The following is a 25,944-nucleotide window of genomic DNA, read 5'->3' as shown; positions in this document are numbered from 1 at the left end:
TGGCAGAATAAAAAGAACCAATAAGGTGTGTTTTGTGAAGTCAGAAACAGATGGAGACGCCAGGGTTTCCATTAGCAACACGGCTTCTAGAAGACACTGGAGCAGGTCGTTGGGGGCTAAAGGGAAAAGTTTCAGCATCTAGAATTTTATACCCAGCTAGACTGCCGACACAGTTTCCCACTTAAGGGCACACAAGGGTTCAGTTGACTGGCCATGCACCCGAGACAAAAGTTGACCTGGAGTGACACTCCAGCAGAGAAAGGAATCAAGGAATCAGATGTGGGAATATGGGATAAAAGAAAATCTAGCATCTTTGACTCTTTAGAAATGAAATAAGCTGTGAAGTATGTGCTTAAAAACACATTAGGCCCTCACACTTGGAAGAATCTTCGACCGGTAGAACCTTCACTGTAAAATGTTCTCTCTCTTTCTTCATAGTTCTGGTCACAAATCCAGTATCTTTGCTGAACAATATTTATAGAGTAGTATTGTAAACGCCATTGATTTCTTTATAAGTTTTTAAATCCACAAGTAGACAGAGCGCAGAAAAATGTTTATAGTAGAAAGATAAATATACATTCTTAAACCTTGATTTTTTTTTTTTTTTTTAAATTACGTGGAACAAAGGAAGGTATGGTGTTGAAGCAGCGCTTCTGCTTTCTTCCGGCTCAGAGTGAGGGGTGCTGAGGCCCTGACCAGGCTGATCAGAGGTGGTGGGTCAAGGAATGAACATTGAAGTCAGCACTTACAGCCACAACACTGGGTAAAAATAAATAAACACAATTTACAGCAGGAAGGACCAGATGATGAACAGTTTCGTCTCTGGGGAAAAGGTCAGGGTGTGGGGAAGACAGGCAGAATCTTGCTTTTCATTTTGAACCCTCATTTGTTATTTGATTTTTTTTCCAACGTGAGCCATTTAAGCTCTGTGATTTGAGAAAACCTAGTATCATAAAAATACTGTAAATAAATTGTGTTTTGTCCATATAATAGTCTGCACTTGTTGAAGAGAACGAGGCAGTAATATTTATCTAGAAAGATAAAGATACAAACAAAATAAAGGCTGTCACAGCTATGTTTTTAATGAAGTGTCACACTCTGACAACCAAAGGCCATGACAGCAGAAGGGGTAGGAGTGTTGCCCCTGGCTGATAGGGGGAAGTCACCCAAGTGGAAGAGAATCAGTGGAGTGTCCCAGGAGGGGGCAGGACCAGGAAGATGCAGCAGGCGGGGACCCAGCTGGCAGGCTCAGGGGCCAGGGGACTGGAGTCCAGGGTTCTCAGAGAGGACCGATTTGCTGGTGAGCATGCCACGAGGCCTGCAGCCTCCTGGAGGCCTCAGGTACAGGAAGCCACGAGGGGGAGGAGTTGGGATCTAGACCTGGGGCAAATCCAGTGCAGCCTTGGGGGCTGCAGATGCCCTGGGAAGGACCAGGACACTGGGCCACAGCTCTGCCTCTTCCTGGGTATGGGCGAGGAGAACAGGCCTGCAGGGCAGCCCCCGGAGCCGCGGGCCTCACCTTCACAGGGATCAAAGCAAGGGCTGTGGGGATGGCTGGAAAGTGCCCACCACCATTTACCTGGATGAGCCTGCGTCCGCAGGTCACTTTAGAGGACCTGCCCCACCGTCAGCAAGAATAATTAATTAATGTGACAAGTAAGCAGGGCCTGACACTGGGAAACACGGAGGAGAGGCTCCCTGGGAGCTGCAGACGCGCACCTGGGACAGGAGGGCTGGGCGCCCCCCTGAGCTTGACTGCCTCCCCACTACGGTCCAGCTTCACCCCCAGACAAGGTTGGAAGGTTCCAGCTTCACCCCCAGACAAGCCATCCCAGAGGCCACAAAACAGAAGGGCACCCAGACCAAACTGTGATACTCAAATTGCATGGTTGCCTGAATTGGCCAAGAGCACATAGAAGGGGCAAGGGGTGAGATGGGGCAGGTTAGCAAGGATAGGACGGGCGGAGGAAGGGCCACTCCCGGGGATCCCAGGCTCAGCCATCGTGCTGCCGAATCCACAGGCCTCTGTGCTCACGGCTGAACCGCAGCAAAGCTCGACTGGGACCAGGGTGGGCGTCCTAAAGAGAAGAGGCCATCGGCTCACCAGGGAGGATGCAGGGAGGCCGCTCAGGTCACCGACAATCCGGACGACCGGGGATACCGTGGGGGAGTCACTCGGAAGCGGTCAGACACGGGTAATGGTTTAGAGATAGTTATGGGAAGACCCACAGGAGGCCTGGATACTGGGGAGCAGACGTGTGAGGGGCTGGCTGCTGGGAGCGGGTGGAGTGTCTGGTTTCAGACAAGCTCAGTTTGGGGCCAACTATAGGCATCTAAGGGGAGATGGGAGTGGGCAGATGGCAGGGTCTGGAACTGATGGAGGAGACCTGGGGGGGGACAATGTGGGGGCCTCCCTATGGGGGCTTTTGAGGCTGAGACACCACACGACATCGCTTGGGTCCAGAGGGGGTCGGTTGAGAAAAGATCTGGGGTGGGTTCCAGGAGGTGCCAGGGAGGATAAGGCAGAGTAGGCGGAGGCCAAGGGGGGAGGGGAGACCTCAGCAGAGGGCTCACCTGGCAGGGGGTCTGCGAGGAAAGGACGGCCCCCGGCCCCCCTGGCGGGTGCTGGCAGCTCCCAGGCCACTCTCCCAGCACCTGAGTCACCCCCAGAACGGCCTTGTCTGGAGTCACCCCCAGAACGGCTGACAGGACAGCCAGCTCTGTCATCCTGCAGCCCGGACGGAGCCCACCGCCTGGAGCTCTAGATACTGCGTGGAAGCCGGGTCCATGTGTGCCCGAGGCAGGGTCTTGCTTGTGTCGCCCTTGTGCCCCCGCCCAGTGACTGCAGGCCCCCGTCACCCGCAGGCGTCACTTCAGGCATCGGGCTGGGCCAGGCCCTGTGGTTGCCAGGAACTCCTAGGACTGCAAGTCCCCACAGTCCTCTGAGCAGAAGTCTGCATCCACCGAGCTCGGCCACATGCCCACTGATTTCCCACGACGACCCCTCGCTGAGTACCTGCCCCACCCTGAGTCCTCACCACGTCCCGGGACCGGCTAAGTGCTGCGCGCGCAGCAGCAGGGGTCCCCACCCCCCGGATGGGAAAGCTGAGCGCTGAGGGCAGGGCCGTCTGTCATCAGTGCCCACTCAGTTATGCACCTGGGGGTCCAGCGGAGATGGACCCCACGCCCAGGCTGCCTCTCCTTCAGGCTGACTGGGATTCAGGATACACGGAGCCACCCGTGGCCCCATCCCCGAGAGCAGGAGGGTGGGTCCCCAGCACTGCCGCACGGTTGAAGGAGATCAGAGAGGGCGACGGGGCCAGGGGAAGGGGTCCAACCAGCAGCCAGCAGCGGCCTGAGGTTAAGCAAAGGGCTAGGGGGCTTCCCTGGTGGCGCACTGGTTGAGAGTCCGCCTGCCAATGCAGGGGACACGGGTTCGTGCCCCGGTCTGGGAAGGTCCCACATGCCGCCGGGCGGCTGGGCCCGTGAGCCATGGCCGCTGGGCCTGCGCGCCCGGAGCCTGTGCTCCGCGATGGGAGAGGCCACAGCAGTGAGAGGGCCGCGTACCGCAAAAAAAAAAAAAAGAAAAAGAAAAGGGCTAGCGCTCTGGCTGGAGGGCCACAGCCCCAGGCCCAGCTCAGCGCTGGCCAGCCGTGTGACTGCTGGCCAGCTGTCAGTCCCTGTGCCCCTCGATCCCTCATGAGAGCTTGGACTTGGGTCGGAGCTAATCAGGCAGCGGGCACTGCACAGAGCTGGCCCCCAGCAACGTCTTCTTCCCTCTGCTCCCTCTGGAAGGGGCAGCACCCAAACCCCAGGGAGGTCGGGGGGCGGGGCTCACCGTGTGGCAGCCCTTGTCTGGAGTCACCCCCAGAACGGCATCTTTGAGCTCAAGTTTTGATTCTGTGGAAAGCGTAAAGGGCAGAGTCCCTGGCAGGGCTCACTCCTCCATTAGCCCTTTACATCCAGCGCTGGGGTGGGGGGAGTGAGTTCCAGACCGTCTCTCTCCTCTCTCTAGAGCAGAAGGAGGGAGCAGAGCAGATGCCCGGGCGGCGATGGAGGATGCGGTGGACGGCAAGGCCGCTAGCGGAGGGAGCGTGACCGGAACGCTGGGGCTGGGGCTGGGGGCGGGCGTGCGGGTCAGTTTCTCTCACCACCAGCTGTGCTTCAGGACGTCTGAGGCCAGAGGGAGGGTCAGCCTCAGACGCAGACAGACCCGCACGGCAGGAGTGTTTGCTCTTTCGCTCTCACTTCTCCTGTGGGCCCCTCCAGCACCCCCAGGAGAAAGGTGATGAACTCAGCAAAACCCACCAGCCGGTGCCGAACCGCCCTGCCCGACACTCACAGCTGCCATTGCTGAGCCCTTGTCTCCCTGCTCTGGGACCACCTTGCCGGTTCCTGGAGCTCGCCATCCGGCCAGGTTCAGGCAGCAGCCACGTACTGAGCCCGCCTCCTGGCACCCCGTCCCCGCCCGCACCCCGACAGCCATGGCCCGGGCCTCCAAGCGAGCAGGGCTGCGTCTGGGAGCTTTGCACCCAGAGGACCTCGCCCGCCCAGAGGGTGTGATGCCGGGTGAGGACTGAGTGAGGGGTGGGCAAGGCGAGCAGGGCCTTCATGGAGGAGCGGACGTGCCGCCCCAGGCTGGCCTCCTGGGGGCCGGCGGCTTCCCCTCACCTGGCCGGCTCGCCTGCCCCACTAGCCCACCTGCGCAGCTCTCTGCCCCAACCGCTGCTGCCCTGCCCTCCCCTGTGAAATCAAGCAGTAAACCACACTCTCACACTTTAGGTGAACTTGATACCTCCCGTCCGCTCAAAGTGTCTCCTAATGAGCCTGGGAGGGAACCGCTGCCCGCGGCGGGCGGGCGATGCTCCCAGCCCCTGGAACAGCTCTGCACGCGCTGCCCTCCTGCGCGCCTCGGGGGCAGCGAAGGGCAGGATGCCCGCAGCCGGCTCATACCATCCCAGTGAGGGTTCACCTGCCCCTCCGGGAAGCAAACATGGAGACTCTGGTGTTGTTTAAAAACAGTGATTTCCTGTTGAAGAGTCCTTGAGGAAATAGAGTCAAATTCAAGATGTCCCCGCCCTACATCTGAAAGTCGCATCCTCAGAATATGCCCAGAGCAGGCTGCAGGCGCAGAACAAAGCCCTTCACACGTGACTCAGGGCAGCTTCTTTGTAGCAAAACCTTCGAAACAATGGGAGCCCCTTCCTACGGGGAAGGGCGACGGCTGCCGCCGAACCATGGGAGGGGACACCGCGGGACAGAGGGAAAGGAAGGAACTAGCATGTGTCAACAAGCATGAGCCCCCAGACCACTGAGGTGAGCAGAAGAGCAGGCAGGGTGGCCCCTGGGCACAAACACCGGGCTGTGATCAGGGCTGGAGCTCTGCCCTGCGCTGCTCATCACAGGTGGTCCTCACAGCGACCTCCTGAGGCAGAGGTTCCCACTTGCTTCTGAGGAAACGGAGGCTCAGGGAGCTCAGGGTCTGCCTAGAGTCAGGCAAGGAAGGGCTGGGCTAGGGCTGGGTCCACCTGCCTGTCCTCGCTACCCAGAGGCTATACCATTCTCAGAGCTACTTCATCTCTTCACCTATCCATCATCCACCTGTCCATCCATCAGTCCACCATCCACCATCCATCTATCTATCCACTCATGATCCCTCCACCTGTCCACCCACCCATCCATCCGTCCATCCATCCATTTGTCCATGCAGCCATCCATCCACCCATACATCATTCATTATCCATCCACCCATCCATCCATCCATCCATCCATCCATCCACCTATCCATCTTTCCTTCCATCTACCCAACCGTACATCCACCCATCCGTCATCTATTCATCCATCTGTACACCATCATACATCTATTCATCCACCCATTCATCTACCCATCCACCCATCCGTCCATCTATATATCTTTCCATTCTTCTATCCACCCAGCTGTACATCCATCTATCCCCTACCTATGCCTAGCTCCGGTCCAAGCAAGGAGCATTCAGGAGGGAGAAAGACCCAGACCCATTCTCCTAAGCCTGTGCTTGGAGGGAACGGACGCCGCTCCTGGGCAGTCCCAGCCCCATGAGGCACATGCTGTGATTGGGGTCAATAGGGGCTTCCTGAGGGCTGAACAGGGGGCTGGGTGGGTGGCAAGATGGAGGTCTAACGTGGCAGACCTTCCCAAAGCTAAGACCTGAGAATTACAAGCCTTCTATGCAGACATTGCAAGGCCTCCATCTGAGGGAGAAAAATGCCAGATTCTGCTCAAAGCAGGCAAAGAAAGCCAGGTTGAGCCAGGCAGAGCCAGAAATGGTGAAAGACTGGCGGCCCCACAGCCTTTTGAACATTCCTGTAAATGGTGCTGCGATTGAGCATCTCGTGCTTTTCAAGCTGGAGCCGGAGGCTTCCCCACAGCTGCTGCTGTAATAGGAACCGGATCTGGGGACATCTGTGTTCCTGTTCTACTATCCACATCTGGGAGAGCTCGCCGGTCCCCTGCGCCGGCACCCGAGGAGGCCACGCCCGCTCTGTGATCTCGGGCCCCAAGCCCCTGCCCAGCACTTGGCCTCGAGTCAGCCCTCACATGTTCCCAGGCCCACCCCAAGCCTGAGGCTGTGGGCCCTCCAGGGGCTCCAGCCAGCCTCCCACCCGCCCCGACCATGGCCAGTGTCCCCCAGAGAGGTTCCAGGCTGGCAGGCTCTGGTTCCTGCTCCACCCCCATCTCGCCACTGCAGGCCCCAACCCCTGTCATCCGTCCTGCCCCGGCCACTAGGAGGCAGGTGGCATTGTACGGACACTGGCCAGACCACACGTGACGAGGGAACTCTGACCCCCAGCCTACCTTACAGCTATCAGCCCAGACGCTCAGCATGTGGGCAGTGACCCCCAGCTTCCCTTGTTTCTTTCCCTGATCCCAACGCAGGACCACCCGGGAGAAGCCAAACATGCCCTTAGCGAGTCACAGGGACGCCCTGCTCTGGTTGGCGGCCCAGCCTCCCCAGGCCCAGCCTCTGCCAGGCACCTGGAACCCAGCCTCCGTTCTCCGGTACAGCTGCCTCCCCGGCCCCCCGCCGTGCCCCAGTCTCTGGCTAACAGTCTCTGCTTATTCTCCTGTGGGCAGCCTTCCTCTGCTCCCACCAGGGCAGAGCCCAGCTGCCCACAGCAGGGACTTGAGACCACCCTCCCCCCGCCATTCACTGCCCCCCCCGACTCCCGAAGCCCGTCCTCACAGTCATTCCTTCCACTCACTCCCAAACACCACCTGCAGGCCCGGCCTCGTCTCGGGCTGCTTTGGGGAGCCCAGGCCGAGGCACCCTTGCCATCCAGGGCACCCTTTCTAAAGAGAACAGCTGGGGAGCAGTCTACGCTGCCCTCCCAGAGTGGCTGGGTTCAGGAGGGACAGTCCTAGGCAAGGAGCCCGACGTGGTCCTGGGGGCACTGCCCAAGACAGGTGGGTGGGAGAGCAGCCTTCGCTCGCGGCAGGGCAGTCAGGATGCCAGCCAGCAGCTCCCCCGGGGCCCCTGATCCTCAGCCTCCAGGACCTGCAGAAGCTGTCCATCCAGGAGCCGGTACTCCCGCAACCCTGCTCGGTGAGCTGGAGCAAAACCAAATGCGCCGTGACCACTGCCCCTCGGAGGGCGGCCACTCCTGCTGCGGGTGAGGCCCGCTCCAGTAGTGGGTGCAAGAGGCGGAGGGAGCCGGGCATCCCTCACTCCCGGGAGCAGCTGACCCACCAGGGCAGCAAGATCTCTTCACCTGAGCAGAGGTGCAGGCTGCCTCCGGGGACCAGGCCTTCCAGAAGGAGACGCTGGGAGCATCACCGCCCACCATTCTGCATCCAGGGACTCAGATGTCTGGGCCAGCTTCTCCCATCCCCTCAAGAGCTCCGTGCTCACCCCCCCAAGCTGCTGGCGAGGCCAGACAGACCATTCAAGACTCAGGACACTATCCCTTTGTCCTTCCAGCCTAAATGCCCACGGCCGTTCCCTCTGGAGAAATGCACAAACGAGCCCCGGGGTGAGGATCGGCCACTCGTCTGCAGGAATCCTCACGGGATCCACACAAGGGCCCGGCTGAGAACCGAGAAGGAGGTGGCAGCTGGCCCTGTTTGCTAAATGTCAGAGAAAGGGCTGAAGGTCGGGGGCTGTGGCCTGGCTGCAGGGGAGCAGGAGGCCAGACCCAGCCCAGCATCGGGCCTGGAGGCAGCCCTGCCCGCTGGGCATGGAGCCCTCCCAGGTGCTGGCCTGGGGTCCACCCAGGGCCCCACCCCCAGCACCACTCCCTATACAGAGGGGCATCCGCCCTCGGGCGTGGCCCCAGTGGGTCTGGGGAATGCTGCAGATCTTGCGAGTGACCCCTCTCCCTGTGGAGAAGGGGTCAGGCCCTGTGCTGACCCCCAGTGACCAGACACACGCCTGCTGGGGAAGAACCAGAAGTGGGGGCACCATGGCCCTCGAGGCTGTGACCTGGCCCTGGGGTTCCCCAGCCAGGGTGCAGGCCACCCCTCCTCGGTGTGATGGCCGCCCTTGGGGGGACGCCAGGCCTCCCACAGAGATGTGGCCACCCCACCAGAGTCAGGGGCCAGCTGTGGGGTCCCCAGTGCTGCTGGGGAGTATCCCACGCACCCCACTTTCCAGAAGGGGGCTTGGGAGTGAGGATTGGGGGATATTAACAGTAGTGGCAGCGGGAGCGACATGCTGACCTTTACTGGGCACTGCCTGTGTGTCCAGAACTGATCCAGTCCCTGCCTCGGCCCTAAGAGGTAGTTACGGGACCCCCAGACGCCATTCCCTGAAGCCCACCCTGAGGCTCTCCCGGGCCCCCAGCAGGAACGCTGGGCCTTGGTGTCACCGTCCCCACCTCGGTAATAACAAAAGTCCATCATCTCGGCCCCGGCCATCCTGCAAGCTACTGACAGAAGTGAATAAGAAAGTGGGTGTAAACTTTTTATAAACTGTCAGGTTTATAAACTGGCAAAGCTCACACGTTCTCATCCATGGCCCCCAGTCCCCGGAGGCCACGGCCAGGTGCCCAGGAGCCCCGAGGGGCGGGCACGTCAGCAGAGCAGGGGTGGAGGCCCCGCGGAGAGCCACCTGGAGTGGACACCAGGACCTCTTCACACAGCGGAAAGCACGCCTGAGACCCGAGGTGAAAACCGCGGTCATGAACCAGAACAGGGCCATAAATGACAACGTGGGTGCCCTTGAGGGCCTGGGCAGACAGGGCACCGAGTTTGGGTGCACTTTTCACCTAAACGCGGTAGAAACCCACCCACTGCTGCCTGCTGGGTGCTGACAGCAGCAGCCCCAGCTCACTTCCGGATCAGCCTCACGGTCCCCAGAGCAGACAGAAGACTCCCACATCCGGCCTGGGACCACAGGGATCCAGGCAGGAGGCTCCTGCAGCCGCACAGAAGGGAAGGGCTCTGCTCTCCGCGTGCTGTGTCGTTCCCACCTTTAACACGGGAAGGATGCTCTGAGCGCCTGTGGCGGGCGCACCCGGCCAGGCACCGAGCGGCACAAACATCCCGCAGAACCACACAGCAGGAGCAGGTGGATCCTCATGACCTGGTCAGGCCAGCAGCCCTGCGGCCACGCCGGCAGGACGGCTTTCCTGATGGACCAGGCGGGTGAGGTGTCCTCTGTCATCATCACACGTGCACCTTCCCGTCCACTCCTCCTGTCCCCGGGACCCCAGGACCCCCAGGACCCCACACCTGACGGCCGCTCCAAGCTTGAGAAGCAGGGCCCTGCGATGGCCACACCCACAGGAGCCCAGTGTTTCCCACAACACAGACCTTCCCCCGGGGACGCAGGGGCAGGCACAGCACGGAATCCGTGCATCCAGGAACCACGGAGAACGGCCAGCTGCCATTGGGTCTCAGGCGTGCTTTCTGCTGCGTGATGAGGGCCTGGTGTCCGTGCCGGACTCCGGCTCTCCCCTAGGCCACCGCCCCTGCTCTGCTGATGCGTCTGTCCCTCTGGGCTCCTGGGCACCCAGCCATGGCCTCCAGTGACTGGGGGCTGTGGATGAGAACACGGGTGCTTTGTCGGGGTCCCGACGGATCAGTGCTGAAGAGCCAGCCCGGCACCAACCCAGAGGCTCACGGGGACACGGCCCCAGGAAGCGACGGGGCCAGAACTACAGACATGGCTTCCTGCTGAGACGATGGGGACGCCCCTCCCATGGAGACACAGTTCCTGCATCCTGACTGCAAAGGCACTGCGGCCTGGAAGCTTCAGCGTCCCAGGAAAGAAGACGGTGGCCGTCGGCTGCTACCCAGACACTCATCTGCGAGGCTGAGACGCTGAGTGCCTCCTGAAGCCCCGAGGCACTGTGCCCCCTCCAGCCAGCCCCCTCCTCGGGACCGCGCTTCTGTCACCCCCAGGGCTCCAATCACACCGCACCCACACACACATCCACAGCCCTGCTCACGCCGTGCCCTCGCCCGGACCCCGCCCGCGGCTCCTTACTCCTCCTGAAGGCTCAGCTCAGACCAGCCCCGGTTGCCTGGACAAGTCAGTCTTCCCCAAGTTGTCGGCCCCAGAAGACCCATCTGTGTCTGCGGGGGCCACAGCAAGAGGCCCTGAGAACTTGGGAGTGAGAAGAGGACATCGCCTTCCTCCGGACCCCACTCCTGGCACGGTTCCATCCTGCCACAGAGCCGGGGTCAGCCACCACAAGGCCATGGGAGGGCCATGGTCAGGAGGGGCTGGGGGGGAGGGGTCGCAGAGGCTCCGAGGGCCAGTCACCCGCTCGCCCGGGGGCTATCAGGACAACCCTCCTCAAAGCAACCCCGGCAGCCCTCCATCCTCATCGGCTTCAGAACAGATCCGCTGCTGGGGGCCCACATCGGGTAACGGGGTGTCCGCTGCCCTGCTTAGCCGGGCTGCGGGACAAACAGCACAGACAGAGGCTGAAACAGCAGACCTTCATTTCTCACAGCTCTGGAGACGGGACGTCCAAGATCCAGGCGCTGCTGGCTCGGTTTCTGGAGGCAGTTCTCCTCCTGGGTCTCCTGCGGCTGCAGACGCCCTTCTTTTTCCCTTAGTCCCCCTACGGGGGCCCCACTTTGTGACCTAATCACCTCCCAGCGCCATCACACTGGGGGTTAGGGCTGCAGCCTATGAATTTGGGGATGTGACTCAGTCCACATACAACACCTGCTAATTGTATACTTAGCGCTGAGCATCTGTTCACATGCCCTCCCTTGGAGCCCTGGTGGCCGTGAGTGGATGCCCGCAGGTGGACCACGCTTCTCCTGTCACTCTGGCTCACGGGCACTCAGGGTCTGTCTGGGCCTCCTGAGTGGCCACAGCCCGCCCAGTGCACCTGCTCACACCTCGGTCCACAGTGTCCAGTCCGCGTGCCCGCGGGGGCTCGCCTGCCCGCGGCTCCTGGACCCCGTCTCCAGGTTCCTGTCTCCCAGTGGCTGCACGCTGACCACGCTCAGGACACGTGTCCTGGTCGGCCACATGGATTAAGACACACAGGGACAGAGAGACTTCTCCCCAACCGCCACTGCTCCCAAAGTGTACCCTCAAACTGGCCCTGGCAGGGGCGCGGCAAAAACCCACACGGGCCCTGACTCCACCCGATAACTTCATTATTGGCTTTGAGGCTGCGTCCCTGTAAGTAATCGGCTGCTTGAAGATGCAGGTGATCCCAGCTCCAGCACCCTGAGAGGTGCGATGCCTATTAACACACATGATGTCAGCTCCGGAGAGGGACGCCTTCAAACCGAGACTTAATTTGTCTGGGTGGAAAACGCGCGACTTTAAGAAACACCCAGGGCAAGTAGCAAATGAGTGCGTGCTGCAGAGAAGCAGACGGCGATTTGGCAGCTCCCAGCAAAGTGAACACAAGCTCCCATTACAATGCGGCCACAGAAAGCGAAAACGCGGTAATGACCACATTGGGATGGCGGGAAGGCGGCACGTGGCGAGAATGAACTGGCACCGGCCCGGCCGCCGTCCATCTGGGAGTTCCCGTCGCCTTCCCCGTCCCCCAGGAGCTTGTGCTGACCCTTCCGATGGGCAGGTGGCCCTCCCTCCGCCCTCTGCCCTGGGGAGGTTAGAGATGGGGCACCGCTGCCGGGGGTGTGGGGGCGAATCTCCCATTCGGGCGCCACGGGCCAGATGGGGTGGCCTAAACCACAGACACTTACTGTCTCCCAGTCGTAGAGGCTAGAATCTGAGATCCAGGTGTCTCAGGGCTGGTTTCTCCCAAGGCCTCTCTCCTGGACTGTAGACGCCGTCCTCTCCCCATGTCCTCACATGGTCATCCCTGTGTGTGAGTCTGTGTCCTAATCTCCTCTAATAAGGACACCAGTCCTGTGGGACTGAGGTCACCCCTGTGACCTCATTTTACCTTAATCGCCTCTGTAAAGACTCATCTCCAACTGAGGTGCTGGGGGATTAGGGCTTCCACACATGAGTCTGGGGGACAGAGTCAGTCCACGACACCCCTCCCATGTCATTTCCGCTGTTGTCACCTGGCCCGGACCCCACAGCTGGGCGCTCGCCCCTGGTCCCTGCGACCGCGGGTGCAGGTGCCACACCGGCTCTGTGTGTGCTGTCTTCCTCCGTCCGAGGACCAGTTCACTGTGTCATCCTCTGCTTTTACCCCAGGACAGAGCAGGGAGTGCATGCACGACCCTGTGAGCCGGTGTCAGATGCTTGGTGGGAGGAAGCATCTCCCCGACCTGCTCCCCCAGGCCCGGGGGGACCGACAGCTCCCTCTGAGCCCGCTGGGTGGGCCTCCCTAGCTCCGTCCCAGTAGCCTTCCCCAGGCCCGTGAGGGAGCCCCTCCATCCCCAGGACTCGCTCCAGGAAGGCGCTGGCCGTGCTCGGAGCTCCCCTAGTGCCCACGGGCGGGAAAGGTCGCTCTGCAAGGTCACAGTGAGGAGTCAACAGGAGGATGTGGGTCCAGGCCCGGCCTCCCCCATGACTGTGCAGGGGTGCAGGACAGAGAGGGGTCAGGAGGTGCCCAGGCAGAGTCCTCAGAATGGCGCTCCCCAGGGGGGCAGTCAGAACAGGCTCTGGGCCAGCTCCGCCCTCTCCGGGTAAAAGGCCTCCAGGTAAACTCTGGGGCCTGCTACCCAGGGCCCACGTGGGATGCACAGGGACGACCCAGGGGGCCAGCGCCACACGACAGCCCCCCACAGACACTCCCCTCTCCCCTTCTGCTGCTGATAGCGTGCGCAGAATTCCCCATGGCCACCTCTAGAGGGAGACACTCCTAATGGGTTTTGGCTGTTTTATGAGATTTTAAGTCACACCTTGAGTCTGGGACCCCAGGTTCCTCCCAAGGCATCAGGGGTCTCTCTCACACCAACCTCCCCATCTAGAGACCCTCAGAATGGGGATGTTACAGCAAACACGCGGCAGCCTTTTTGTCCAGAGGATCTGGTTCTCAAAGAAGCCCCAGGCTCCAGGCATGCAGGGCTCCTTCCAGAGTACCGCACACCCTGCACCCCGCACCCTGCAGGCTGGCCTGGGAGCTCCCCAGCTTCTCTGCACTGCTCAGCCTTTCCCCCCATACCTACAGAGCACCTGCTGGCTGCAGGGGCTGGGTGGGGACACAGCTGATCCGGCCCCCGAGGAAAGAGCTCGTGACTTAACCGGGGGCACGGCAGGGCCCAAGGCACTGTCCAGCATCAGGGCTTAGGGAAGAGACGGCAGGCGCCATGGGGTGCGATGAGGTGCTGACCCCACACAGCTGGCAGAGGGCGAACAGGGGAGGGGGGCAGGAGACGGAGACGCCCCTCAGGGGGCAGGGCTGCTGGCACTGAATCCTCTTAGCACGTTCTGGGGAGCAAGCAGGCGTAGCAGGAGCCCAGAAACTGCCTGTGAACAACCAGCCATGGGACCAAAGGGGGTGCCGAGTCCCCGGCCCACGCTGCCCTCACCCCCAGGCCCCCATCCACAGAGAGCGATGACCACGGCCTTCGCAGCAAACACCCCCCCGCTTCAAAGCTGGGCAGGACCCTGAGACTCAGACGCTGTCCGCCTGGCGCCAGCAGAGCCTCCGGCAGCACAGACTGACACTGCGGTCCAGGGCCAGCCGTGAGGTCCAGGGGAGGCCGTGGCTGCGCCCACGTTAGCCGCACGTGCCTGGGCTGGCCGCTCGGAAGGGAGACCCGCACGCCAGGCTCTGGAAGCTAACCGGTGTCTGGGCCGCAGGAAGTTGCGTGCGTCCTTTTAGGGCCTGTGGCTCCTTCCGGGCAGTGACCAGCACCCAGAGGTGGGATGTGGGCAGAGGACGGAGGCTGAGAACCAGCTGCCCGAGATGCTTCCTGTCAGATCCTAATGTGAGGCCCCTGCGGCTGCACACGGAGCTGGGACCAGCAAGGGGCCCGGCTGCAGCCCGACCAGGGGAGGGCAGGTGCCCCCGTGTCCCTGTGGCTCTTCTCACCGGGGATCTATCCCCCACCGGGAGCACCTCCGAGGGACCTGCATCCGTGTCCCCCCGCCGGACTCTGCACCCCACCTGGCCATCTGAGGGAGCCGCATCCAATGGTCCAGGGCCACAGCCCCATCACACCCGCCGGGGATCCGGCTCTGTGGTCCCCGCATGCCCTGCTGCCCTGGCCCCTCTCGGGATTCCCAGCTTTCCTCTCACAAACCAAAGGTGTCCCAGCGTGGGCCTCCCTGGGACGCGTCCCTCCCCGGGTGAATACAGATGGTAGAGGCCGATTTAAATACATCTATTAATTATCCGCAGCTTAGCCTGTGTGTGTGTGCGAGCTGCCGCTCCTAAATAATGTAATTTCGGAAGCCTCAGCATCTAGTGCATTTAATTACTTCTCCCTGTGGTACGCGGGATCTAGATGCACAGATAGCCACGCTGCCCCACCAAACCCCAGGGGGCTGCTCCGTGGCAGGGGCTGGCCGGCTCCCCCCAGCCTCCATGCAGCCCAGGGACGGGGGCTGGGGGCAGGGGCTGGGGAGCACGTCATCCGAGGAACCCCACCTCTTCCCCCAGGCCCCTTGGAGCCCCCCACTGGCCAAGATAGACTCACCTCCTCTGTCCGAGACTTCCCTCTGCCACTCCCAGGTCCCATGGGTGGTCCCCTAGGTCACCCTTTCTAAACTACCAACACATCTGACTGCCCCGAGGAACAGCCTTCAGAGATTGAGGTCTTAGCCAGGACACGAGTCCCAGGCACCAGGACACCCAGCTTAGAGAGCTCTCGGGCAAGGAGAGTGGAGGTCCGGCCTGGCGGGGGGCGTGTCTCAGACCAGCCCCACTGGCCTTCTGGGGGCCTCGGTCTGGGAGGATGCTGCTTCTGCCCCTGGAGAGATGGACATGACCCCGGGCCCTCAGCCTTGGGCCCTCGGGCAGGTCTCCCGCAGCCCCAACCCCTGCCTCCTCAGCCATGGGGGAGGGGCTCAGGCAAGGTGCCCCAGCAAAGGTCACCCCTCCTCTAAGCCCTTTGGAGAGGGGGTCACTGGCTGCAGGAGGCCTCAGTCCACCGGGTACCCACAGCCTGGGGGTGCTCCAGGGTCCCCGGGCACTTCCGGGGTTAACTATTCCCTTCTGCCTGTCTCCTTTCCTCCCTCCGTCCTTCTGAAGACACAGATGCCCCCGAACTTCCGCCGCGTGAAGGTAAATATGCCAGACAAGGCCGTGGGGATGAGCTAGAGGTGGTGCCCCTGCCTCGGAGCAATACCCCAAGGCCGCAGAAGGACAGGGTCTGCGCCCCTGGCACCGCAGGAGCAGAGGGGGCTGCTCTGACCTCACAGGAGGGGTGCACCACCTATGCGGGTGGGATGAGCCCAGGGAGCCAGCCACACCGCAGGGCCACGCACAGCACTGACCCCACAGTCACCCCGTGCCACCAGCTTGCACTCCACCCTCAGACACTCACAGAGCCCCCACCCCGCCTGCCATGTGCCAGGCGCCACGCCCTGGGCCGTGCCCCGGAGTGAGCAGTGAGTGGAAGGCGACAGGCTGCCCAAGGGCGTGGGTCCCACGACGGGGTGACTCCATCCCCTTCCTCTCCCTCTGATGCTGGCGGCTACCTGAGCGCCCCCCGGCCTCCACCCCCGCTGACCCTGAGTCCTGGCCGCCACGGCCACATGGCCCCCTGGGGCCCACTCCCCAACAGCACTGTCCAGCCACCTCCTCAGACACAGAGGAGCCCCTGAGAGGGGGCAGGACCACCGGTGGATGACACGCCTGCCCACAGCATCTCCGCAGAGCCCATCCCGAAAACTCTGACATTTGGGGACACATGCGCCCACCCCTTTGTGAAGATGAACACGTGCAGGAGGGGATTCTAGGTGTGAAGGGGATCCCAGCATTTACTAATTCTTAAATCATACCCCGAACACCTGGGAAAGTTTGAAATAACAATAATTCGGAGGTCTAATCTGTTAAAACAATAGCTTTTAACATTCACTTGTTACTGGCAATAAGTGGGCATAATAATTTGATGATTAAGCCGCTGTGACCTTCACTGAACCTTAACAATTCTCATTTGCATTCTCATTAAAATGACAGTTTCAGTCTCATTCTTCGAAATCCGTAATACTCTCCTTCCCAGAATTTCCAAAGCCTCCCTAAAGAGTAATTAACTCATGTGATTAAAAATGTAATATGGAGGGAACATTTTTAACTTAGGAAGGTACCAGGTTAAAAGTTTTCATATGCACTGTATTCACCATAAATCATTTTGATTAAAAAAAAAACCCTCCCAGAACGAGAAGTAAATGGGAAAGCTTCATTGTCAATGTTGGATTATGATAATTTCTTTCCTATCCTAATTTTTATTAATGGAAAAAGTGATGAACTAAACTAACTCGTCAAACTTCTGCCCCTTCAAAGACGTAGCCCAGGTTCCCGGGCACCTTCCCCAGAGACGAGACCTGGCATGCGGCCCTTTCAGACTCTCTGGGAGATGAGCCTCTTCCCAACTCCTCAAAGGTCCCTCCCAGACCCCCGGGGGGACCTCTGAGCAGCCCCCCGAGGACAAGGACCAGCTCTGGGGCACCAAACAAGGGGAGCACGCTGCGTGCCCCGTATTGGGGCTATTTCCCCATCCCCGCTGATGCTCACTTTCGGAGGACAGCGGCCTGGAGAACATGACCGTCCCCACCCGGCAGGTAAGGAAACGGGAGCCGGGCAGGTTAAGTGTGTCCACCTACAGGCCTTGCCACCTGCTAAGCGCCAAGTTCTCGGCCAGGTGCCATGACCCTGAGATGCCTCTGAGCAAGGATGCCTGAGCAGAGAAGGAGGCACTGCGGTCCAGGCCATTCCGCTCGGGGTCTCCTCTCCCCGTCTACCTGACTACTGTCACCCCCTGACACACCTGCAGCCTGGCGGCCCCCACCCAGAGCGGCTCTGGACATCTCTCCTGTCCCAGCACAGGGCCTGGCAGACTAGGTTCTCGGGGATGTTAAGTGAATGCGTGAACGAGTGAAGGAGGCACGAAGGGCAGCCCTGAGCAGCAACACAGGACCGGCAGCCTCCCCCAGGGGCGCGGGCCGACCTTGGGCACCAGGCCCCAGGCCCCAGTTCTCAGCCTCTTCCCTCAGGGCCGAGCCCGGGGTGGGGGGTGGGCCCAAGAGGGTGCCGTGTGGCTGCTGCTTCTATTTCCCAGGAGCCCGGCAGACCCCCCTGTGCTCACTAAAGATTTATTTAAGGTTTTTCCAGTTGTCAGCGCGGTAAACGGACCCTTGACGAAATCAATGAATCAAGTAAGCCCAGTTAATCTACAGGAGACCCTCCTGAGGGCGTGTCCCACTCTGCCTGCCACTCAGAGCACAGAGAAGAGGTGACGGTGAGCTTCCCGATTATGCCCAGAGCCGGGCACTGCGGGCTCCAGGCACTGGGCTGAGAGGCAAGTCCCCACACAGGGCAAGGACCAGGCAAAGGGACAGGGCCCGGGACGGGGTCCATTGTGAACAGGTGCTCAGGAATGGGGAGATTCCACTCATAGGGCAACGCCCTGCAAAGGACCAGCTGCCGGCAGGAGGTGATCCCAGGCTGGCCGGGTGGGGCAGAGCCGTGGGCCATCAGGGCTGCGGTCATATAGACGCAGAGTCAGGAAGACCCCGGTAGACTTGTCCATGAAGGTACCCCCGGGCAGGGGCTGAGATTGGGGCCCAAACCTCACCTAAACCTGCCTTCCTCTGTAGAAGGCCAAGCTGAGTTCAGTTAATTTGCAACCAACTCAGTTAAATCAACACAATTTGGTGGAAAACCATGCAATCTGATTTACAGATTTAAAAAAATCCCTCCAGTGCATTCCCTTCTCCAGACCTAGCGACGCTGTCACCTTGGTGGAACCCCCGGCAGCCCCCGGAATGAGCTGACTGTCCGCTCCCTGTGGCCACACTGGCCCCTCAGGTGCTTCTGTACAGAATTTAATGCACGCGTCCCCTCGTGCCCCCACTGGACCACGGCCGGTTCTTGTAAATAAAGGTTAACGGGCACAGGGATGCGCCTTGCTCCTTTCCGGCAGCGGGAAGCAGTTGGATGGGGGCTGTGGACTGCCAAGCCAAAACTGTTTCCCATCTGGCTGGACAGGAGGGTCGGCTGACCCGCGGGCTGCACCCCGGGCCCCTCTATCCCCGAAGGGCCCTCAGCTCTGTGCCACTGTCTCCCAGGCCCGGGGCCAGCAGGACCCGTGCACATCCCCCAGCCCCAGCACCCAGCCAGAACTCGGGATCCTGAGCTGTTCGAGAGCCTGGCCTAATGGGGGGTCTCTGGGGTGGGGACCTGTGACCCCAGCGGCCCACGATGACGCAGGACCCCCACGCGGGCCCTCCTGGGAGCAGAAGCCGGGCACTGTGCCTCCCTGCAGGCACGGTGACCTGAGGAGCCATTGGCAGGTGACAAACATTAAAGGGGCCGCCATGTGCGCCCAAATCCATCCTAGGAGTCGAGGGGGTGTTAAGGCCTTGCCCTGGCCTGGGGCGACAGAGTGGGACACCGAGACCCAGCACGGAGAGGTCCCCCAGTGCCAGACGTGGAGCTGAGGGCCCGGGAAGTCCAGCCTTTGTGGGGGGCGGGGAGCAGGGAGGACACGGACTTCTGAGGAGCACCCCGAGACTGGCCAGCCTGTACGTGGCCGCTCTCCAGACACCGCCGTCCCAGGAGAGGGGGGTCCTGGTGCGTCCCGGCCCCCAGCACGGTCCTGAGACTGGAGCAAGCCGACCCTCTCGACCTGCCCACACCCCGCGAGCCGGGCCTCCGGCGGCTGAGACCTCACGCGGTAAAGGATCAGGTCCCATAGAGACGGGCCGGCGGCGCCCCGTTCCCGGGACCACGCCCCCCACCACCACCGCAGAGGCTGCACTGGCCTGGCTGGCCTCTGGGTCCCCCACCTGGTGGCAGACAGCATCCCACGGTGGCCCCGCTGGGACCTGAAGGTGGCGAGAAGAGTCACGAAGAGCTGGTGAATCCCTGGAACCCTGGTTCGCAGCTGCGGGAACTCGGAGAGCGGTCCCCAGGGGTCAGGGCCCTCCACCGGCCCAGGCCAAGCTCAGATGCGCAGCGAGCACAGGCCAGGTGCCCCGGGCAGTGCAGGGTCCTGGCCGTGGCCCTGGGGAGGCCCGTGAGCCAGAGGCCCCTCTGATGGAGGGAGCGCGGGCCGGCCCTCTCGGGGACCCTCCCAGGACGGGACAGACGAGCGGGCACTCTTGGCACGGCGGCCAGCACGCAGCCCCCGGACACACGGCCCTTGAGGGCTGCGGCCACGAGAACCCTCCCTGCCCCAGTGACCCCATTCGGCTGTCAGCTAGACAGTCAGAGGGTTTCGTTTCCTCCAGTTTCCTCAAGTGGCGCTGCCTTCCCACAGGGGCCTCGTGCTCTTAACTACTGTCCACTCACCGTCCACTCCAACTTCCTCGACTGGCCCAGAAGCCCCTGATCCTGCAGCTCTGCCCCGACAGCTTCCACCCGAGCAGAGGTGGGTGGGGTCGGCTGCGGCGGGGTCGCTCCAGCCTGGGAAGCCGGCAAGGCTGTGGCCTGGCTCTGCTGGACCAGCATCTTCAGAAGGGCCACACGGGGGAGGGTCCTGCCCCTGGGGCCTCTGACGCGGGTGTCTCTCTCCTTGTAAGATGCTGCAGAACGCGTGTAAGAAAGATGTACAAGCACTACCTGCCTGCCACTACACCACGCACGTGATCACACCCACACGCACGTGATCACACACACACGCACGTGGTCACACACACGCACGTGATCACACCCACACGCACGTGGTCACACCCACACGCACGTGATCACACACACACGCACGTGGTCACACCCACACGCACGTGATCACACCCACACGCACGTGATCACACACACGCACGTGATCACACACACGCACATGATCACACACACACACGTGATCACACACACACACTCACGTGATCACACACACACCCAGAAACAACACGTGGGGACGCAGCCCAGTGGGTCTATATTTAGAGCTGAACTTTAAGTCAAATATCAAGGAGTTCTGGAACGGAATTCTTGATGGGCTCGTCCACCCAGCGTGTGCTTAGAAAACGAGTGAGGTTGCTGTCACCTGCCCCACCTCTCGGGGGGGCCTTCAGCTGTTCCTCCATCTGGGAAGCCCCACACTGGACTGTCCCCTGCCTGTCCCTGGGGGTGAGTGGAGAGGGGAAGCCCGTCCTTCCACTAGGAGGCCCTCAAGCCAGAGGGGGCACCTTCTGCTCGCTGAGACCCCTGCATCCCGGGGTGTGGAGGGCTTAGAATGACACTGTACAGGGACCCAGAGCAGCCCCAGTGGCCGCAGGGGACAGTGGGTCAGCAATGCACGTGGACCCACCTCACGAAGGCCCGAGGCAGGAACACCGGCTAAGACTTGAGGGGCCGTTTTCAACAACAGCAATTTTCTGCACAAACAGAAGTGAGTCTGCTGGTTCTGGACACACATTGGTCTGCAAGATCCTGCTTCAGTCCCAGGAGGGAGAAGGTCAGAGAAGGTGTTCCCGTCAAATCAGAGGGCCCTGGACCAGGACCCAGTGGTCCAGGCTCCAGGGCCCCGTCAAGGCCTCCATCCACACGGAGGGCCCAAGGCATCCAAGTCCAGAAGGCGTTGGGACGGTGAGGGACCATTGGGGTGGGTCTCCCTGGGGTAAGACCCTGCATTCGAGCTGAGTGTGTAAGTCAGAAGGGGAGGTGTCCCCGGTGCGTCCCTTCGTCAGATGCATTTCTCCTTCCAACAGAGCAGGAGGGCGGGAGAGCCCAGACCTCGGCTGCTGACCCAGAGCTCAGCAGAAGGCGGGAAGGGACTGGTGGCGCCCCGCGTCCTCCCCGAGGCCTCCCCGCCAGGGCCCCCTTCTCCCACCAGGGCACACGGGCTAGCGCCGCACCCGCATCAGCCCCCTCAGTCCAGGACAAGAGGGACAGTGTGGACAGATGGAAAACGCCCAGCACCGCCGGCCTCAGCACTGCGGATGGTGGGGGAAGAGCCAGGGCTGACGCTCAACCTTCCTGTGACTTTCGCCCCAGACCTGCTCCCTCCACCCGGCTGGGCCACTGGGCAGCTCCCAGCTCTCAGAGGTCAGAACCTGCACGCCACGCGGCCTTGACAACCTCATCCTGACTCCAGGGTGCTGTCCTGGGTCCTGGACCCACCTGCCTGCTGCCCTGAAATAGCAAAGGCTCCCAGGTGATTCCCCTGGCCTGTGCCCACGGCAGACATCACTAATCCATCTCCTACCAGGCCCAGAAGGTTCCAGAACCCTTCTCAAGAGAGCCTGGCCGGCATCTAAGGCGAGACGATTGGTGGCTGCACGAGATAAGCGTGCGCCATCCCTGGACACCATCACCAGCCCACTGCGTCCTCTCGTCCACCACTTCCTCTCCCCCCATCCCTTGCCCCGTGGGATGTGTGTGTGTGTGTCCTGCTACAAAAAGCCGAAATCGATCGTGCCCTCCCCTGGCACGGCCTGGCACCCTCCCACTCAGCATGGGCAGGCTGTGGCCATCAGTCATCCAGAAATGGCCGTTGAGGCCGCTCTGGACCCGCGGTCGTTGCCTGCGATTGGAACAGCCCACAGAGGCGTCTGCGTCTGTCCGCTAGGGCACACTCAGGCCAGAGCTTTTCTGACAACTTGGACTGGGAAGTCTGAAGTCCTGATTCCGGGACTCCCAGGCTAGTGAGAGACAGCGTGAGTTTTCAGAGGGTTCCGCTCCTGCAGCCCACCCGGAGGGGGAACGGACACTCGGGGAGGTCTCCTTAGGCTGAGCTGGCTCTCCTTTATTCCAACAGTCTCTGGAGGGTGGAGGGGGGTCTGGCCTCCCGGGGCTTGGACCACAGGACACCACGTAGAGAAGCATCCGCTCCTGACATCAGGAAGCACCCAGGTCTTTCACTCACCCCAGGCTGGCCGAGCCCCTACTAAGTGTCAGGTCCTATGCTGGCCCTGGGGACGCAGCCTTGCTTGGGGAGGCCCTTGAGCCGTTCGGAAGAGGACACGAGGGGGGCACATAACCCCAATCGTGTGGTTCCCACTGCTGTGTGGTTCCCACTGCTGTGTGTGTGGTGACAGGGAAGGCGGGGAGGTCCAGAGAAGTCGCTGTCCCAGCAGCAGTGGGCCCTGTGGGCAACCTCACAGCGTTGGCACCAAAGTGCCGGGCTTCTGAGATCAGTGGGCCAAGTGCTCGGGGTGTTTCAACGCTCTGTGGCTCCGTTCCTCCTTGGGAGAAGCGGGACCGTGATAGCACGGGGCGTGGCAGCCATGAGTCACCGCATGTCAACCACCTGGACCGGCGCCTGGTGCAGACCGAGCTGCCAGGGAGCTACCAGATCGGAGCCTGAGCGGCCAGCAGTGGGCCTGGCGCTGCCAGTCTGTGGTTGAGTCCAGTTCTTACACCCGGGCAGGGGACCTGAGGCTCGTCCACTTCTCAAGGCCACGTGGGCAGCGAGGGCCAGAGACAGATCCCGACACCATGCGGTGGCCCCAGAGCTGCCCTGCTCCTGCCACATCCCTCCCCAGAGGCTGTCACTTCCAGAAGAGTGGACAGACTGGACAAGGGCCAGCCCGAGCCCTCGGTGGTACCATGTTGCTTGAGTCCCTGTAGCCTGCTTGGTAAGGCCGCGGGTCCCCTTCTCCAAATGCCACCGCACGAATACAATGAATAAGATTTAAATTCGAATGAGGGCCCCTCTCCGAAACGCATGCAGAATCGCTGCCGCACCACAAGTTCAGGACTAGCGTGGAGCTGGGACTACAAGTCCACCTCAGGCTCTGGGACGACGGGGGACACACCCACCCGAGGTTCACACGGTTCCCGGCGTCACTGATGGTCCCCGGGGTGCCAACGCGCCGGCGTGTGGGCTTCGACGTCAGGCCCGCCTGCGGGGGCAGAACCTCCACCAACCCCAGACAACTCAGCAGTGAGTCTCAGAGGCAGAGGAATGCATGATGGATCCTGCCTTTGCCTGAAAGGGTTATAGCCCAGTTCTACTCGGGAAAGGAGGGCTGCGTGTCTACTCTTCGTATTTCCATTTCGGAGACAATTTACGATGAAACGGACAGTGCCCTTTCATGCCGATTAATTTACATTTTACATTTGAAAACTCTTCTTTGGGTCAATTTGATTTCTGTAAAGAAGGTCTCTTTGGCCAAAAGCCTCAGCGTGGGTGTGATGGCATCACATAATCTCATTCCCAGAAAGACAACGAATTCAGTGAAAACAACTGACTGCAGGCCAGCCAGGAGGGGGCCTGCATTCAACACCGGCTGTACGACAGGCCTCACAGGGGACGGGACAGAGGAGCAAGGAGATTGGGACAGTGATGGACGGTGGGGGAAACACCCGCGCCCTGCGTGGGCTGCTTTAGGCAGTGGGACGTAGTGACGGGCAGGGGCAGGAGTGACCGGGGACCTGGCGTGGGCCTCTGAGGTTGGGCCCTGGTGCTTCATGCACAGAGCAGCCCAGAACCCTGGGCCCAGCCCGCTGAGACCGGCAGAAGCCCAGGGGATCCACAGCCCTGTCTTGAAGTCCGGGTCTGGGTCTAGGCTAGCCCTGCTGTAGCTGAGCCCAGACCCGTAGCCAGAGCCCCCAGCTGACCCACGGACCCCTGCCTGCCACACTGAGCCACTGAGCGGCCGGCTTGTTACACAGCGCCGCACGGCAGCAGCTGACTGGAGCAGGCCCTTAATTTCGAACGTAGGCTGGCTGAGAATCGAGCTCGGCGGACCTGAAGAACGGTCAGCTTACTGTCCGTGGCGGGAGGTGGGGGAGGGAGGGAGGCGGGGAGAGTGGGGAAGTGAGTGGCATTTCAAAGCATCTCCGGAGACTTAGCTACATCCCCAAGATCTTCCTCAATACTTTTCACTAAAAGCAAGAGCCCGCCCACCAGGGATCAACATCCCAGGGGCGCGGGTGGGTTCGGGGAAACCTCCAGTAGCCGCTGTTGACGCCTCCTCCACTTGGAAGCCGCCCTTGCAGTCGCAGCCCCAGTGGCCACGTCATCCCTGGGACTGGGGACTTCAGGGTCCCCACCCGTCCTGGGACATGGAAGAATCCAGAAGGGAGAGCATGTGGTGTGGGCGTGGCCCATGGCAAGGCGCCTGGCTCGGCTCTGTAATGAGCAGACTTATCTTTGCTCCTGTTTCTGTCACTGACGAGACGTCAGATGTCAGGCAAGTTAGTTAGATGCCAAATATCAACTTTCTCAATTCTCCCCACTTAGAAAACGGGGTGGGGGGGGCACATTATCCACCGCGGAGCAGCGGCTTCCAAACGTGCACGTGCATCAGAGCCCCTGGAGAAAGACGGAACGAGTCCCACCTGGGGGTCTCCGATTCAGGGGGTCTGGGATGGGCCCAGAATCTGCTTTTCTAACTGGCTCCCAGGCGAGGCCAACGCCCCGCTCTGAGAACCACCCGCTTAGAAGAGGTCACGAAGGTTCTGGGAGGTGGTACCTGTGAAGTGGCGGGCGGGCCGCCAGGTGACACCCAGCCTCCGGAGGAAGGTTGCTGCCGCCTCCACCGTGATCACTTAAGCAAAGTTCTCCGCACCACCCAGGTGCAGCTGAGTGACCAGGGCCAAGTTCAAGGTCCCCTCTGCCCGCCCCCAACCATTGCACTTCTGTCCAGGGCTGACATCCCAGCGCCTTGAATGGCACGGGCACGTCTCAAAAGGCAAAGACCTGGGATACCAAGGGGAGGGCTGGGACATGGGGGACCCCAAACCCAAGGTCTCCCCGACGGGCTCAACCTCCCACGAACACCTCGGGGACCCGTCACAGTCCCGCCCAGCAGACGAAGGGATTCCGACCGGCATGCAGTGCAGGAGGCAAGGTGGCTCTCAGGCCGCAAGGGGCTCGGCTAGGGGACTCGCTGCCTTTTCATCTGAAGAGAGATGTCATCAGACGCTTTGATCTTTCTGTTTCTGTGTCTACGCCTCAATTTTGGCAGTCCTCTCCTGGGAGCTGGGGGAGAAACACATTTTCCTCTACCATTTTTCATCTTCTTTTATTTATCAAACTTAGCTTCTCTTTTGGTGGATTAAAACAGACTTGGACAGAGTCTGGAAAAACAAACTCTTCTGAAACAAGACGAAGACTGAGTCTGGCCAAGTGGCTATTCGTAGCCTTCGTGAGCTGCTGGTCGGAACAGCCCGCTGCAGGCAGCCCCGGCCCTCCCCCATGAGGCTGAGGGACTTCCCGGGAGCCTCCAGGGCCACAGCGTCCTGGAACCAGCCAGCCTGACACCGGCACCGCTGGGGGGTCTTTCAGAACCACAGAGAAGCCTCCGGTTGGGGGATGGGCATGCTGCTCGCGTGGCCCTGCAGCCCACGGACGGACCTAAGGAACCAGAACCAGAGACCGCGTGGCTCCCCTTCCCCTCCCGGGCCTGTAGGATGCCCCAGGCAGGAAGGATCTCATCCCAGGTGCCTCTTCCTCTGAGAGCTCCGAGGGCAGGCGGTGGGTGCAGCGGGGTCTCCAGGGGCCGTCCATGTGCACGACAA

The 25,944-nt window shown here is 61.2% G+C and overlaps 1 protein-coding gene across 1 annotated transcript in view; it reads right to left on the bottom strand.

Moving 5' to 3' along the window:
- TAFA5 (TAFA chemokine like family member 5) overlaps positions 1-25,944 on the bottom strand; it is a 192,281-nt gene that overhangs the window by 120,051 nt on the left and 46,286 nt on the right. The gene's annotated exons all lie outside the window — the stretch shown is intronic.

The sequence above is a fragment of the Delphinus delphis genome, chromosome 11 (assembly GCF_949987515.2).
Source record: "Delphinus delphis chromosome 11, mDelDel1.2, whole genome shotgun sequence".
Lineage (NCBI taxonomy): Eukaryota > Metazoa > Chordata > Mammalia > Artiodactyla > Delphinidae > Delphinus > Delphinus delphis.
This window is presented reverse-complemented; position numbering and strand designations above follow the sequence as displayed.